Below are 18,920 nucleotides of genomic sequence, written 5' to 3' on the forward strand. Positions count from 1 at the left end.
AAGACCTACAAAAGGTATTCTGTAGCCGTATGCTAAACCTAAAAGGAAGTCCAACATTTTGAATTTATTTTGGGAATTGCACACCATATTTTGCGTTTTGATTAAACTTTGCACACACAAGGCTTGTCAAAAACATTTTAGATGGTCCTTGTCCTATTTGACAGTACCCCAACGTGCCAGTACCCCGACGTGCAAGTACCCCAACGTGGCCCGGGTTGCGAGGGCCCTTTATAGCTGCTCGCAGCTCTAGTTATTAGGGCCCGAGCAGCGACCGCTGCGAGGTCCCTATTGTTCCTGAAGGAATTCTTATTATTCTTCTTCTTCTTCTTCTTCTTCTTCTTTTTCTTTGTTATTATTCTTTTCCGCAAACAACCACATTTTTGAGGCACTAAACATGAACGAAAACTCACCAAACTTTACACGCAGATCGGGCCTGGCGAAAAATTTGATATTTTAAAGTCGCCATACATGATAACAGAAAAATGGCTCTGTAGCGCCACCTACATAGGTTTAACGGATCCCTGTCCCGCTACGATTGTCCTATGGCTACGAAAATTGTGTGGCACCTGTAGCACATCCAGATGAACAAAAACCTCTTTGATATGTGTACCCTAAAATAGACAGGAAGTGAGGTATGAGTATTTGAATGTCCAATTTTGGCCCATTTTTGCACATTTACAGGGGTCATACTTTTGCCCGCTTCTCCTACACGGTTAACCCGATTGACTTCAAACTTGGGCTGTACCATCTCAACACCTGGGACAACATCATGGTAAAAAATCTAACGTTTTTGACATACTATATGACGGTGGCGGGGCATCAAATTTACAGTTTCAAAATTCTTACTTAACAAAGCATTGCCGGTGGTACGTTTAATTGAGAGCCACGAAAATTGGTACACATATGTAACAGACTATGATCTACAAAAAAGCCTGTTGGTGCCATATGCTAAACCTAACAGGAAGTCTGCCAGAGGTGAGGCATCAAATTTTGTGTTTCAAAATTCTTATTTAATGAAGCATTCCCGGCTGTACATTTCACCTAGAGTTACCAACATTTGAAGACATATGTAACAGCCCTCAAGGTACAAAAAACTATTTTTGAACCATATGCTAAACCGAACAGGAAGTCCGCCATTTTGATTTACTTTGGAACGTGTTGCCATTTTTTGGGCCATTTCATAGGGGTCTTATTTTAACGAACTCCTCCTACAGAGTTTATCCGATCATCTCCAAACTTGGTGTGATTCATCTTAAAATGTTGAAGATGAAAAGTTATTGAAAGCTTTTTATTTCGTCGCATGCTGTTGCCGTGGCATGCACAGTTTGCAAAGGAAAAAATTCCCTCTTAATGAAGCATTCCCAGTTGTACGAAGCAGCTAGAGCTACGAAAATTTGGAGACAAATTTAACAGCCCACGATGTACAAAAAAGTCTCTTGGTGCCATGTGCTAAACCCAACAGGAAGTCCCGTAGGGGCCGGTCATCACATTTTGAGGTAAAAAACTCCTCTTTAACGAAGCATTCCCGGTTGTACGTTTCACCTAGCGCTATGATAATTTAGAGGCATACATAAGAGCCCACGATGTACAAAAAAAGCCTCTTGGAACCATCTGCTAAACCAAACAGGAAGTCCGCCATTTTGATTTACGTTGGGATTTGTAGCCATTTTTTGTGGCCTTTTTTAGGGGTCATTTTTAACGAACTCCTCCTACAAAATTTATCCGACTGTCTTCAAACTTGGTGTGCTTCATCTTAAGATGTTTAAGATACAAAGTTATCGAAAGTTATTTATTTTGTCGCACGCTGTTTCATGGCGATGGATTGTTTGCCAAGTAAAATGCTGCTTTTTTTTTTTTTGGTCTAAACATGTGCAAAAACATGAAACTTTACACACACATCAGGCTTGTCATAAGCATGAATATTTTAGAGATTTCTTATTAAATTTGCAATAAATGCTTCAATAGCGCCCTCTAGACATTTTTATGAAGTCTTTCCGATTATATGATTCAGCTAGATGTGTGAATATTGGCAGGCATGCCTAATATATTCAAAAAGTATTCTATATAGCCATGTGCCAATCCATTTTGATTTTATTTTGTTAATTGTGCATCATTTTTGGCCTTTCCATGAAACTTTACAAACACAAAGCATGGCAAAAACGTTTAAAATTTAGATGGTTTCCTATTTGACAGTACCCCAACATGCCAGTACCCCGACGTGCAAATACCCCAACGTGGCCCGGGTTGCGAGGGCCCTTTATAGCTGCTCGCAGCTCTAGTTCTTCTTCTTCTTCTTTATTCTCCGCAAACGATCGCGATTTTGGGTACCTAAACATTCACGAAAACTCACCGAACTTTGCACACTCCTCAGGCCCGGCGAAAAATTTGATATTATTAAGTCGTCATAACAATGCGACTCGATAGCGCCCCCTAGCGTAGAAAAATAAAAACCAAGCCCGGCACGTTTGAGCTAGAGCAACAAAAATTGGCAGGCACGTGTAGCACCCCGAGACGCACAAAAAAGTCTATTGGGACCATGTAGCTAAAATGTACAGGAAGTGAGCTATGAATTTTTTTATGTCCAATTTTGGCCTATTTTGGCACATTCACTGTGGTCATGCTTTTTCCCCCTTTGCAAACATTTTTCATCCAATTGACTTCAAACTTGGCATTTATCATCTCAAGACCTGAGAGAACAACTGGGCAAAACATCTTGCCTTTTTGAAATACTATATGACGGGGGCGGGGCATCAAATATTGCCTTTAAAATTTCATTTGTCCAGAAAGAGCAAATGCTTAATAACTCCCATGTTCAAGCTCCAAAAAATCTCAAACTTCTCAGGCAACGTAATAGTCACGGCCTGAAAACATCTATATGATAAAATTCAGTTATACATATAGCGCCACCTAGTGGTTACAATAAATGTCATACTTTACGTTTTTAGCTACTGTGCTGAGCTTGTTGAAGGGATCCATTTGAAAATTGGTCAGAAAAGCCTTAAGATGTTGATCATGCCCCACACCGAATATTGTAACTTTTCGCCAAAGGGCGTGGCCGCTACGGTGACGCAAAGTCTGAAGATTTTTCGTGAAAATAAAAGCTGCATTAACTTGACCGAGATGATCCTATCTTCTCAAAATTTCACACATTTGATGAGAGTCCAGCCCTAAAGACATCTACTGACTTATATTTCATCTAACTGATAGCGCCACCTAGTGGCAATTTTTTTTCTTACAAATTTTCTTCTACGTTTTTCTCCAAACACGTTAACTGGACCTACCTCATATTTGCTCAGATGAGGGTTTCGGCCTTGATGATGTCACAACACGAAGTTTGTGAGTTTTTGCGAATTGCTGTGGGTGTGGCTAAGCGCTGTTCGCCAAGAAAATAACGCCAGTTTTGAGGGTCTAAACATGCACAGAAACTCATGAAACTTGGCACACACATCTGGTCTGGTAAAATTAGCAATATTTTACTGTTGATTGTGCTATTTTTACAAAAATGACTCAATAGCGCCCCCTAGAAGTTTTTAACGAAGCAGCCCCGGTTGTACGTTTAAGCAAGAACGACGAATATTTTTAGGTGTATGAGGGAGCCCAAGACCTACAAAAAAGTCTCTTGGACCCATATGCTAAAATGAACAGGAAGTGAGCTACGAATTTTTGAATGTCCCATTTTTGACAATTTTTGCACATTCACAGGGGGCAGACTTGCCCACTTCTCCTACACGTTTCATCTGACTGAGTTAAGACTTGACCTGGACCATGTCAAGTCCTGAGCCAACGACAGGGGGAAAAATCTTGACCTTTCGAAATACTATATGATGAAGGCGGGGCATCAAAATTTGTGTTTCGCACTGAAAAAGGATATGCTTAATAACTCCCCGGTACATGCTCCAAAAAATCCCAAACTTGACATGTATGTTTATCGTCAAGGCCTGAAGCTATCTCTATGACAACATTCAGTTATATATGCAGCGCCACCTAGCCCTTGAGGCATAAAAAAAAAATACCCCACATACGGTATTTTGTACAAAAAATGTAAACTCATTCTGAGTGTGATAACTAAGTCATTTATGAATATTCTTTTAGTTTCCACCACTCAAAATGTTCACTGGCATCAGACTTATCCAAACATATATATATTTTTATTTATTTTTGATAGCCTCTGTGGACATTAAAAGCAATATCGTGAATGAAGGATATGCTTAATAACTCCACGGTACATGCTCCAAAAAAAATCCCACACTTGACTTATAATCACACTTGCTTATAATCAAGGCCTGAAGGTATCTCTATGACAACATTCAGTTATAAATACAGCGCAACCTAGCCCTTGAGGCATAATATATTAAAAAAAAACAAAAAAAAAACACATACGGTATTTTGTACAAAAAATGTAAACTCATTCTAAGTGTGATAACTAAGTCATTTATGAATATTCTTTTAGTTTCCACCACTCAAATTGTTCACTGGCTTCACACCGATCCAAACGTATGTACGTTTCCATTTTGTTTTATTCATTTTTGATTGCCCCTTTGGACAATAAAAGTAACATTGTGCAATGAGTACAACGAGCGATGATGTATATATACACTTTTACAAAAAATACCAATCAGGGCAACTCATTGCCTAAAAATAAATAAGGACGCTGATTTTTGCAGGTTTTAACAATCACCAAAACCCGTTGAGCTTGACACACACTGGCAAAAAAAATATTCTACATGTAAACGTTTATTATGCAATTTTCAAAGAAATTTTGCTTCCAATATGCCAGTACCCCAACGTGCCAGTACCCAAACGTGCAAGTACCCCAACGTGCAAGGACCCCAACGTGGCCCGGGCTGCGAGGGCCCTTTATAGCTGCTCGCAGCTCTAGTTATTCTTCTTTTTATTTGTTATTATTCTTTTCCGCAAACAATCACATTTTTGAGACACTAAACGTGAACGAAAACTCACCAAACTTTACACACACGTCAGGCCTGGCGAAAAATTTGATATTTTAAAGTCGCCATAGGTGATAACAGAAAAATGGCTCCATAGCGCCACCTACATAGGTTAAACAGATCCCTGGCCCGCTACGATTGTCCGACGGCTATGAAAATTGTGTGGCACCTGTAGCACATCCAGATGAACAAAAACCTCTTTGATGTGTGTACCCTAAAATAGACAGGAAGTGAGATATGAGTATTTAAATGTCCAATTTTGGCCAATTTTTGCACATTTACAGGGGTCATACTTTTGCCTGCTTCTCCTACACGGTTAATCCAATTGACTTCAAACTTGGGATGTACCATCTCAAGACCTGGGACAACACCATGGTAAAAAATCTAAAGTTTTCGACATACTATATGACGGCGGTGGGGCATCAAATTTAGAGTTTCAAAACTCTTACTAAACGTAGTATTGCCGGTTGTATGTTTAACCTAGAGCTACGAAAATTGGCACACATATGTAACAGACTATGACCTACAAAAAAGTCTGTTGGTGCCATATGCTAAACCCAACAGGAAGTCCGCCAGAGGCGGGGCATCAAATTTTGAGTTTCAAAATTCTTACTTAATGAAGCATTAACGTTTCACCTAGAGTTACCAAAATTTAAAGACATATGTAACAGCCCTCGAGGTACAAAAAACTCTTTTTGAACCATATGCTAAACCTAACAGAAAGTCCACCATTTTGATTTACTTTGGAACGTGTTCCCATTTTTTTGGCCATTTCATAGGGGTCCTATTTTAACGAACTCCTCTTACAGAGTTTATCCGATCATCTTCAAACTTGGTGTGATTCATCTTAAGATGTTGAAGATGAAAAGTTATTGAAAGCTTTTTATTTCGCTGCACGCTGTTGTCGTGGCATGCACTTGTTTGCAAAGGAAAAAAATTCTTCTTAATGAAGAATTCTCAGTTGTACGAAGCAGCTAGAGCTACGAAAATTTGTAGACATATGTAACAGCCCACGATGTACAAAAAAAGTCTCTTGCTGCTTTGTGCTAAACCCAACAGGAAGTCCCGCAAGGGCCGGGCATCACTTTTTGAGCTAAAAAACTCCTCTTTAACGAAGCATTCCCGGTTGTACCTTTCACCTAGCGCTATGATAATTTGGAGGCATACATAAGAGCCCACGATGTACAAAAAAGTCTTTTAGAACCATATGCTAAGCCAAACAGGAAGTCCGGCATTTTGATTTACTTTGCTATTTGTAGCCATTTTTTGGGGGCCTTTTATAGGCCTCATATTTTCTACAAAACTTATCAGATTGTCTTCATTCTTTGGCATGTTTCATCTGAAGTATTGCCGGTTATACGTTTAATCTAGATCTACGAAAATTGGTACACATATGTAACAGACTATGATCTACAAAAAAGCCTGTTGGTGCCATATGCTAAACCTAACAGGAAGTCCGCCAGAGGCAGGGCATCAAATTTTGCATTTCAAAATTTTTACTTAATGAACCATTTCCGGCTGTACGTTTCACCTAGAGTGACCAAAATTTGAAGACATATGTAACAGCCCTCGAGGTACAAAAAACTCTTTTTGAACCATATGCTAAACCTAACAGGAAGTCTGCCATTTTGATTTACTTTGGAACATGTTGCCATTTTTTTGGCCATTTCATAGGGGTCTTATTTTAACGAACTCCTCCTACAGAGTTTATCCGATCATCTTCAAACTTGGTGTGATTCATCTTAAGATGTTGACGATGAAAAGTTATTGAAAGCTTTTTATTTCGTCGCACGCTGTTGTCGTGGCATGCACTGTTGGCAAAGGAAAAAAAAATCCTTCTTAATGCAGCGTTCCCAGTTGGACGAAGCAGCTCGAGCTACAAAAATTTGTAGACATATGTACACATTTGTCCACATATATATATTTACATATGCATGTAAAAAAATTATGTCAGGCTAAACTAAATGGTTGATTAGGCCCCACACATTTTCACCTTACCATACCCGGCCCTCTTTGCAAAAGGTTTGAACACTCCTGGCCTAAACCTAGGTGTATACTCAAACTATGCACGCACATAAAGCCTGGAACAAAATGTGTAATTTAGAGGGTTCTTGTTTTGTTTTTTGTATTCCTTATATTTCATGTCATTATACTTGACACACTATTTTTACTACTCACTGAATCAGTTATAAGAACATTTAATTGATACAATCCAATCACATCCTAGAGAATTGAAAACACATTCAATCATGAGGTTGTTAAGACACATTTACTTCTGTAGCACTTAACCACAAACAAGTTGCGACATCCCCTGATCTAACCCTCCAACCGGGCAAGGAAAAACTTTCAGGGGTCATATTTTAACGAACCCCTCCTACAAAATTTATCCGACTGTCTTCAAACTTGGTGTGTTTCATCTTAAGATGTTTAAGATGCAAAGTAATCTAAAGTTTTTTATTTTGTAACACGCTGTTGCCATAGCAATGCATTGTTTGTCAAGTGCTGCTTTTTTTTTTTTTTATACACATGAAAACTCATGGAACTTTGCAAACACATCAGACTTGTCATGAACATGAATTTTCAGAGATTTATTGTGCAATTTGCAATAAATAGCGCCCTCTAGACCTTTTTATGAAGCATTTCCGATTGTATGATTATGCTAGACCTACAAAAAAGTATTATGTAGCCATTTGCCAAACCAAAGAGGAAGTCCGCTATTTTGATTTTATTTTGGGAATTATACATCATTTTTGGCCTTTTTCATTCAACTTTGCACAGACAAGGCATGGAAAAAACTAACATTTTAAATGGTCCTTGTTCCATGTAACAGTTGTCAAGTGCTGCTTTTTTTTTTTTTTATACACATGAAAACTCATGAAACTTTGCAAACACATCAGACTTGTCATGAACATGAATTTTCAGAGATTTATTGTGCAATTTGCAATAAATAGCGCCCTCTAGACATTTTTATGAAGCATTTCCGATTGTATGATTATGCTAGACCTACAAAAAAGTATTATGTAGCCATTTGCCAAACCAAAGAGGAAGTCCGCTATTTTGATTTTATTTTGGGAATTATACATAATTTTTGGCCTTCTTCATTAAACTTTGCACAGACAAAGCATGGAAAAAACTAACATTTTAAATGGTCCTTGTTCCATGTAACAGTACCCCAACGTGCCAGTACCCTGACGTGCAAGTAACCCAACGTTGTGCTCAATAGCGCCCTCTATGCATTTTTATGGAGCATTTCCAATTGTATGATTCAAGCGATACACAACTAAAGATGACTTGACCTAGATTTGTGAAAACTGGGAGGCATACCTATTAGCTTAAGACCTACAAAAAGTATTCTGTAGCCGTATGCTAAACCTAAAAGGAAGTCCGCCATTTTGAATTTATTTTGGGAATTGCGCACCATATTTTGCGTTTTGATTAAACTTTGCACACACAAGGCTTGTCAAAAACATTTTAGATGGTCCTTGTCCTATTTGACAGTACCCCAACGTGCCAGTACCCCGACGTGCAAGTACCCCAACGTGGCACGCCTTTGCTGTAGCGATGCATTGTTTGCAAAGAATTTTTTTTTTTATATGATTCAGCTAGATGTGTGAATATTGGGAGGCATACCTATCAGCCGAATACCTCGACAAAGCATTCCATAGCAATGTGAACAAACACAAAAAGCATGGCAAAACATTTACAATTTAGACGGTTTCTTATGAAACAGTACCCTAACGTGCCAGTACCCCGACGTGCAAATACCCCAACGTGGCACGGGTTGCGAGGGCCCTTTATAGCTGCTCGCAGCTCTAGTTCTTCTTCTTCTTCTTCTTCTTCTTCTTTTTCTTTGTTATTATTCTTTTCCGCAAACAACCACATTTTTGAGGCACGAAACATGAACGAAAACTCACCAAACTTTACACGCAGATCGGGCCTGGCGAAAAATTTGATATTTTAAAGTCGCCATACATGATAACAGAAAAATGGCTCTGTAGCGCCACCTACATAGGTTTAACGGATCCCTGTCCCGCTACGATTGTCCTATGGCTACGAAAATTGTGTGGCACCTGTAGCACATCCAGATGAACAAAAACCTCTTTGATATGTGTACCCTAAAATAGACAGGAAGTGAGATATGAGTATTTGAATGTCCAATTTTGGCCCATTTTTGCACATTTACAGGGGTCATACTTTTGCCCGCTTCTCCTACACGGTTAACCCGATTGACTTCAAACTTGGGCTGTACCATCTCAACACCTGGGACAACATCATGGTAAAAAATCTAACGTTTTTGACATACTATATGACGGTGGCGGGGCATCAAATTTACAGTTTCAAAATTCTTACTTAACAAAGCATTGCCGGTGGTACGTTTAATTGAGAGCCACGAAAATTGGTACACATATGTAACAGACTATGATCTACAAAAAAGCCTGTTGGTGCCATATGCTAAACTTAACAGGAAGTCCGCCAGAGGCGAGGCATCAAATTTTGTGTTTCAAAATTCTTATTTAATGAAGCATTCCCGGCTGTACATTTCACCTAGAGTTACCAACATTTGAAGACATATGTAACAGCCCTCAAGGTACAAAAAACTCTTTTTGAACCATATGCTAAACCGAACAGGAAGTCCGCCATTTTGATTTACTTTGGAACGTGTTGCCATTTTTTGGGCCATTTCATAGGGGTCTTATTTTAACGAACTCCTCCTACAGAGTTTATCCGATCATCTCCAAACTTGGTGTGATTCATCTTAAAATGTTGAAGATGAAAAGTTATTGAAAGCTTTTTATTTCGTCGCATGCTGTTGCCGTGGCATGCACAGTTTGCAAAGGAAAAAATTCCCTCTTAATGAAGCATTCCCAGTTGTACGAAGCAGCTAGAGCTACGAAAATTTGGAGACAAATTTAACAGCCCACGATGTACAAAAAAGTCTCTTGGTGCCATGTGCTAAACCCAACAGGAAGTCCCGTAGGGGCCGGTCATCACATTTTGAGGTAAAAAAACTCCTCTTTAACGAAGCATTCCCGGTTGTACGTTTCACCTAGCGCTATGATAATTTAGAGGCATACATAAGAGTCCACGATGTACAAAAAAGTCTCTTGGAACCATCTGCTAAACCAAACAGGAAGTCCGCCATTTTGATTTACGTTGGGATTTGTAGCCATTTTTTGTGGCCTTTTTTAGGGGTCATTTTTAACGAACTCCTCCTACAAAATTTATCCGACTGTCTTCAAACTTGGTGTGCTTCATCTTAAGATGTTTAAGATACAAAGTTATCGAAAGTTATTTATTTTGTCGCACGCTGTTTCATGGCGATGGATTGTTTGCCAAGTAAAATGCAGCTTTTTTTTTTGGGTCTAAACATGTGCAAAAACTCATGAAACTTTACACACACATCAGGCTTGTCATAAGCATGAATATTTTAGAGATTTCTTATTAAATTTGCAATAAATGCTTCAATAGCGCCCTCTAGACATTTTTATGAAGTCTTTCCGATTATATGATTCAGCTAGATGTGTGAATATTGGCAGGCATGCCTAATATATTCAAAAAGTATTCTATATAGCCATGTGCCAATCCATTTTGATTTTATTTTGTTAATTGTGCATCATTTTTGGCCTTTCCATGAAACTTTACAAACACAAAGCATGGCAAAAACGTTTAAAATTTAGATGGTTTCCTATTTGACAGTACCCCAACATGCCAGTACCCCGACGTGCAAATACCCCAACGTGGCCCGGGTTGCGAGGGCCCTTTATAGCTGCTCGCAGCTCTAGTTATTATTATTTTTACATTATTTGGGCTTCCAGCTCATAAAACACTAAAACATTATGTCAAAAAATTTGAATAATGTGAAGGAATTACCATGCATACTTCCCAATGTTTTGTATGGGGAAAAAAAAGATGGATCGATGGATGGATCCATCTTTTTTTCCCCCCATGCAAAATACTGGTAAGTATGCATGGTGATTTCTTCCCATTATTCTAATTTTTTGATGTCCTGTTTTATTGGTTTTATGAGCTGGATGCCCTAATGTAAAAATAAAAAAATAAATACTTGAAATCACTTAAATTGTGGGCCCTGAAGCTATAATCTATGAAAGTTTGACTTTTTCAATAGAAATACAGAAATTATTAAACTTTTTGAGGATATTCTAGTTTCTGACGAGTACCTGTACCTTCCTCTACATTTTTTCATAAATTGTAGTAAATAACAGGACTATATTTTCTCAAGGCCATGCCAACTTGTACCAAGTCAGTGACCACTTCTAAGCATATTTAAATGACTAATGTGAAGATGCTCTGACTGTGTGTAACAACTGACTTGTTTATATAATTGAATAGTGTAGAACACAAAATGTATTTATTTATTCTTAATTTGGATTGATCAGATGCCGTGTGGTGCTGCAGCCAGCAATGGGCAACAAACAGAATTATCCAGTACTTATAGTGCTGTTGCTTTTGCGCAATTTATACAGTACTACTCTTGAAAAAGGCTATTATAATGTTAATTTCACTTGTATTAAATTTGACTGAGTCATATTAAGAATTGTATTTCTAAGGAATTTTCAGTCGGCTGTTTTGGAGATGCATGATGATGTGTACCTGAGGGTCACGATATGATACGTATTGCGATACATATGTATCCCAATACTTGATCTTCTAGGCGATACGTATCCCGATATATTACATTAATTTTCTTGCATTTTATAAAAACAGTCATATGTATACCTAAAGGATATGTTTGTTATTCTGACTGACAAAAATATTTTTGTTAGCAGCTCTTCTGGTTTACCACCGAGCAGCGTGCCTGGTCTAAATTTGCACGCACTGCAGAGCAAGGAGCAGCTTTCACAGACACACCGGGAACATTTATTAATAGGCATGAGCCGATATGAGCAATAATATCAAAGTATTAAAATTAAAGCTCTAAAATGTGCTTATTTGAAATATTTGGGGAAATAAAAACAGCATTTTTTTCATGTAACACATTCTATTTCGTTTTTAAACAAAATATACGAAAATTGGTGCATTAAGACATGTGCTATGTTAAGTTTATAAGTAAATAAATGTTGATATTCTTCCTTGCTTGCATTTTTCTAAGCAAGACAGTGTCCAATCACTGGTGAGATATTTTTGCATTAATTGAAGGCAATTCACTTCAAAGACGCTGCTGGTTTTTATTTTTTAGGCACAATGCAAGCTGCAAAGACAAACGTTAACTGCCTATTTCAATTTAATGAGCAATATCGATTCTGACGCCTGCGTATCGATATGTGTATTGTAATGAGGCCCGCAACGATATATTGCCGTCTTGATTTTTTGAGCACACCCCTCGAAGCAACCCATACAAAAGGACAGTCAAGGATCAAGATTGGCTGTGACGCAATGTGCTTTTCCTCAAGGGAAATTTCTTACTTCAGGCATAACAATACCACTTTTGTCCATATGGTGCCGCCATAATCAATGTAAACTGAACGTTCCTTAGTGTTGCTTTAAAGGGGAAGTCAACACAAAAATATTGTTTACAATAATATTTTCGATGACGCTCCACTAGTCTAAACATGGTATTCTGGTTAATATTGTGTTTTTGGAATATAAATTAAGCAGTAAAATCTACTAATTTTTATCCATTTCAGGGGGCGGCCATTTTGCCATCACAGTTACTCAGTGCTCAGTTAATGACCAATTACAGCTCCCCTGTTTTCTGAAGCTGGCCTGTGATTGGTCATTGGTCTGTGATGTCATTTTCAGTTGACAGCAAATGATAAAATGGCATTTATGTATTTTCTACTGACTATGCAGAGACGATCCTTGAGGAAGCGGAGTCAGAGACATCAGCACAGGAGGACAAGAATTAATCAAGTGGATAACCCAGAGAGCTCCTCTGATTTGGATCCAGCACCAAGTAGCTCAATGCAGGTAAACTATGAAATAGTCTACAGCCTATGCAGTGTATGGAAATTGCCAAAATGCTTGAACAATATTTTTAAACACAAACAAATTGATCACAGGTTACTTTCCTGTTGTGACATTTAGGTAACATCTACATTGCAACACCGCTGTGGTATTGAGCCCTAAGCTCAAGAACTTATTGCATGCCTTTGCGATATGCATATTGCAAGAGCCAATATCGCGATATCATATTTTTTCGATATATTGTGCAGCCGTAGTAAAAATTCACATCCCTGGTCAGATGATACATCGAAAAGACAAGGTAATAACTATGTGTTTATTTTATTTTTTTTGCGTCAATCACCAACAGAGAGGAGAACTAATGGACCGATCAAGACCAGCATCTCTTGAGATGAGTGACACAGAAGAAGCCCTACATCCTCTGTCTTCTGATGAGCTTGGCCAATTAACAGACAGGCATGGATCTGAGGTTGACCATTTTATCCCTGAGTTTGACAATGTCCTGTCTGGTGATTGCTTTACAATGGATATTTTGTAGCAAGTGCAGGGGCTGCATATTGTATAAGATTGCTATGGCATTTCACTGAAACAGTTTATTTCAAATATGACCAAAAATGTTTTGCTATGTCACTGTTGATGTTTTTTGCTGCATGTAATTTGCAATTTTCTCAGGTTCAAGAGATTGTAGAAGTTTTACAAAAGGTGATGTGCAATTCATCCAAGCACCATTTTTTTTTTTTTTTATCGATCATTTAAGGCAATTGATCAGTTGATTCAACATCAACTAGTTAAAAGGATTATCTGCTTAAAGGCATATACTAGTGAATTGTTTCATATGTTATTCATGGCTGTTTTTGCTGAAGCCTCATAGTGTTAGTCTAATAGCATAACAGCCAAAGTCATTTTCAAATGTCTCTAATTGTCTCAATCCAACCTTTATACCAACCTTTTTCCATCATGGATTAAATAATAAAGAAACTGCACAAACAAAGCAAAATGCAAATTAATTCACATATTGGTAATTTTTTTTCTTACAAAAAATGTCTTAGTAAATTATGCTATTAGGCTAACAATATGTTAAAAATGCTAGTAGTTTCTAGCAACAGTATTTCTGAATAAAGATTAAATTTCTCCTTTCATGGACTGGTTTATTGAACTTTGTTAGGGGTTTGTTCATTTCCCATATATGATCAATGTAAAGCCAAGCATTGATGATAATGTTATACGTACTGTTTATGCTATACAACAAATTGAAATGTAAATTGAAACAATTGAGCCGTACCATTTGTGATCTACACACGAGCTAAAGTATGTACGTTTTTTGATAAGTTATAATAAGCGTGGATATGGGAATAATCCGTTCAAAGTTCCAATCTGAGTTTCTACAGAATTTATCTGAAAATTTACAATTGCAGTAAGTATCCAATGGTGGACTGTGAAACGTTCATTTTTGGAAGTGTTCAAATGTAAATCCAACCTCAAATTACAGAGCAGATGTTATCTCACGGCCTCAAATGCAGGTACAGATCCAATGCTTCATAGGCATCAGATGGATTGTGAATCTGTGACTCCACCATTAAAATATTGCAGATGTTGTATATTTCTATGTCACATGGCACCACTGGGCGAAATGTGCATTGACTCCAACACAACTGTACATCAGCTCTGTCCACTGAGGAAATGCAGTCATAACTTGAATAGAGTTCTGGGAACATGTACATGATTTGTGGCCGACCACTGGGTACCCTTTCGTTCTTCGATGGTCTGATGATGTGTGCATCCCACACATGGATGGTCTCATCTAGTTCGTCCTGGGGGGAAAGAAAAAAATGGTAGGCAATGTTAGACAGTAACATAAAAACTTAATATTCATGTGCTTGTGTGTCATAGTTTTGGTTAGTTCTCTTGAAATAAATCATGTTAAATGTTTTTGATGACGATACATTCAAATTACATGAAATAATGTATCAAAGAGCAGCAAATAGGAATGTGAGGCCAGTGACACATCACCACCATGAACAGCTCCAGACCTCACTGATCAATTACAAATGGTGTGCTGCAAGTAGGCTACAATATGGGTCTCCGGGTGGCGGAGTAGTTAGCGTCACTTGCCTACGGTGCAAGTTGGTGTGAGTTCGCTTCCCCCACCTTGGAGACCATGTACGAGTGTGAAAACAAAGCATAAAAAAAGTAGGCTACAATATATTGCTGACTACATTCGATGCACCCTTTAACTGCGGAATGAAGTCAAATTTATTGAAGTGACAGTATTTGCATCTGATATTAATACAGAAAACCGCTTTGAACGGCACATGCAATGCTCAGTCATAAATTGGCCACTTGGGCAGGATCCGGGGTGGGAAGGAGACCTCACTTCATTTGCGTATGTGGATTGCGTATATTTTTGTTGTTGTTATGACTTATTAATAGTAGATCACAGATGTCCTGATTTTATTATAATCTGATATTGATACCCGTACCCCTTATCATTGTATTCCAATTAACAATTATAGACGATATTTACTGTTTTGGAGCCGATGTTGACAATTGAACATTAAAACTATGGCTTACCTGAATGATGCCCATGAAGCAGAACTGAATCAGATTTCGATCCAAATATGATCCATCGAACAAACCACGGTCCTTCAGATCAGTGAAGAGAGAGATGTAAAATTCCATTGATTGCCTTCTGAGAAAGCCCCACCAACTCTCGATGCGCTGATTAGCTGTGCTTGCGCCTTCGATGTAGCATTCAACGCTGGAGCCGTCGTGAATGTTGCGATGGAGAAATCGTTGAAAGTCTCGGACTTTAACATTCTCTGTGCCCCGATCTCCTCTGACAATTCTTGGACAACCACTTAATCTGTGGATTGCCTCCATGTAGTAGCCTCCAACAATTTTTGGGTCACTGTTGGTGGTGAACGCATTCATCCATATGATTTTGCGGGAAAATCCGTCAATGCAGCCGTTAATGCATATTCCAAATGGTTTTAGCTTATCGTATGAGTCAAAGTGCCAAATGTAATTTGGTCCTATTGCGAAATAGTTCCGGCGATGGAGCCGTCTCCTTCTTCTTAGCGCAACACCTCTTGGGTCAAGTTCTTGAATAATTAGGCGCACCTGTTCTTTTTTTACGCGTAATCCATTCTCCTTGCATTTAGTATACACCCATCGATATCCGCAGAGCTGCCCATATGTTTGTAAAAGTCCATGAATAAAATTAACCACATGATCCAAAAATGAATATTCCTTGCGCCGCAGCAGACCACACGACTTCAAAATTCGTTTTAAATGTCTCTCAGACACAACATAATGGTGCCGACTTGCAAGTAACGCAGCAATGTCCTTATAATAAAGTCCCAGGTGAAAATAGAACCTGACTAGGTCCTGTACTATCATTTTCACACATGAACACAAACTGAAATGTAGTTAGTATAACGTCTCCCACACGAGTATGCTGGTTTCTCGTCCGGACAAGAAAAGTTTCTTGTCCGGACGAGAAACTTTTCTTGTCCGGACAACATTTAATTTTTTTTTTTTTCTCCCATGTCACTTTAGGGGCTCCGTAGTATTTTAATAAAATCTTTTGCAAGCATTTTTTTCGTTTTGTTTGCGAATCTGTTTTTTGGTTGCGAATCTGTTTTTTGGTTGCGAATCTGTTTTTTGATTGAAACCTGTTTTTTGGTTGCGAATCTTTTTCTGTGTTGTGTGGGCGGGGTCCTCCGTTCAACCGATGATAGAAGCCTTGTCATTGGTCAGCTTGGAAGCCGCTGCGACAACTTTCATTGGTCAGATAGGAATGGGGGTGTGACAATGTTCGTCTGACTATTTCCTGGTTCATTTTGTCCAGTCGCCTGGCATTTGTACCTCACAATTGTGGTCAAAGTTTATTGATATTTTAAATTGCTCTCTGTCTGACATAAGCAGGTGCTTGTGGCCCTGCTCAGTTATCCACAGCATCACCTCATGAAGAGAGGTGACCAACCACCAACTTCATCTTCTGCATCTAAAAAGTAAAGAAAAGTGTGCTTGAATTAAGTACCAAACATGTAAAAAAAAAAAATTCGGACAAAGTTATGTTTGACACATGTTTTGAACATTATTGAAACAGGAAAACTACAATGAAACAATCACAGGAACTAAATGTATTTATATTACGTAATCTCAGTCACTTCCTCTGTATTTCAAACACCCAAGACATAATAAATGTAGCAGAGGCTACTTATTTCAATGACCAGAACTTCTCATAAGTGATTAATAATCAGCATTTTATTAATGTAATGATGTAATGTAATAAAATTATCAGGAATAAGCATAATAACAGCTATCTCAGCAGGCCGTTTATTTGGGCCGTTTCTCGTACCAACAAAACATCACGATTCATGACTAGACTAACCAAAATCAAACGTTTACGTGGCCTGGATCCTAGTAGTAGCAATGTCACCGCTTTGACGGTGCATGAGTTCCCCCTCTTTTTCAACCTGACTCGTACAGTAAACAACCAGGACCAATAAATAATAATCACAGAATTATCACGAATTGAATCTCTACTTCAAACATCCAAGATTTAGGGGAAGCAGCTAGTGTAAATAAATTCGATTCCCAGCCCTGCCTGTATGTGAAACAAATGTATGTATGTATGTATCATGTATCGGACCATCAGTTACCTAGCTAGCTAACATGGCTAAGCAATGCTGAGTGAGTGATTACGTTAATTGTAATGGTTAGAACAAATCACCGGATAAACGATAGATCAAGGGTTGCTTTTAGATAAATGTCGGATAAACAAAACGGAAAACTAGAAGTGAGGGGGGGGGTTTATATTTACCTCGATGCTGGCGGCGACTGGACAAAATGAACCAGGAAATAGTCAGACGAACATTGTCACACCCCCATTCCTATCTGACCAATGAAAGTTGTCGCAGCGGCTTCCAAGCTGACCAATGACAAGGCTTCTATCATCGGTTGAACGGAGGACCCCGCCCACACAACACAGAAAAAGATTCGCAACCAAAAAACAGGTTTCAATCAAAAAACAGATTCGCAACCAAAAAACAGATTCGCAACCAAAAAACAGATTCGCAAACAAAACGAAAAAAATGTTTGCAAAAGATTTTATTAAAATACAAATCCATGTTTGAAATTTTTTTTTTTGTTTGCAAATTTTTATTTTATATGAAAACCCTTTTTTGTTTGATTAAAATTTATTTGAGGTTGCAAATCCCCTTTTTGTTTGATTGAAAATTTTTTTTGATTGCAAATCCCCTTTTTGTTTGATTGAAAATTTTTTTTGATTGCAAATTCCTTTTTTGTTTGATTGAAAATAAAGACACAAATTTCTCTCCATATCCCTTTAGCTGTGGGTGAGTGACGTGAGTCATGAAAAATCTCTCTGTCCACTTTCACACCACAGTCTACATTTCTGTAGGACTGTTGATGCTTTACAGGTTGTGGCGATCATTGTTTCATTTTGACATATGGAATAGTCTTAAAAAATAACATTCAATAAGATTTCATTATTTTATAGAACACAGGAAAATACATTGGCCAGCACGTGTGCACACTGCACCAGCGAGCGTGTTTTGATTGTCTAGCTGCCATTTATCAAATCTACTCTGTAGTTACTCACTTCTACTTGGTGGAGAGCTTTTCCTCTCCCCCTGCTCACTCACCGCAGTCGTGTTGCTGTTGTACGCCGGCCGATTCATGACGAATTCAGGAAGTTCAGTTTAATTCAGAAACATGAAACAAAGTCGGGGAGAGATTAAGTTCATCACAGTGGTGTCGGCCGTAAACTCGCCAAAACACAACAGCCACGCGCTTAGTGAACACAGATTTTTTTTTTTTTTTTTTTTTTTTTTTTTTAAAGTTGTTGTTTTCCGCCTCTCGTCGCAGGCACATATCCACATGCACAGCCATGGTCTCCGAGCAGGAAGTCGATTTGCGCTACGGAAACTATCTGGGCGGGGGGCGGGGAGGGAGAAGAAAAAGAAAAAAGCCGAGTGCGTCATCTAATGGACCAATCACGAGCAAGCTACGCCCCGCCATCTA

At 38.4% G+C, this 18,920-nt stretch overlaps 1 protein-coding gene and 1 long non-coding RNA gene across 5 annotated transcripts in view; one reads left to right on the top strand and one right to left on the bottom strand.

Moving 5' to 3' along the window:
• Positions 1-13,995, top strand: part of LOC144033244 (uncharacterized) — a 106,964-nt gene extending 92,969 nt beyond the window's left edge. For both annotated transcript variants that reach the window (XR_013287909.1, XR_013287911.1), the window contains exons 3-4: positions 12,759-12,875; positions 13,219-13,995. This is a non-coding gene — a long non-coding RNA (uncharacterized LOC144033244). The remainder of the gene's footprint in view (positions 1-12,758; positions 12,876-13,218) is intronic.
• The window catches only part of LOC144033241 (nuclear pore complex protein Nup155-like), a 245,897-nt gene that overhangs the window by 167,281 nt on the left and 59,696 nt on the right, over positions 1-18,920 (bottom strand). The window lies entirely within an intron of this gene.

This window comes from Festucalex cinctus, chromosome 13, assembly GCF_051991245.1.
Source record: "Festucalex cinctus isolate MCC-2025b chromosome 13, RoL_Fcin_1.0, whole genome shotgun sequence".
In the NCBI taxonomy this organism is placed as follows: domain Eukaryota; kingdom Metazoa; phylum Chordata; class Actinopteri; order Syngnathiformes; family Syngnathidae; genus Festucalex; species Festucalex cinctus.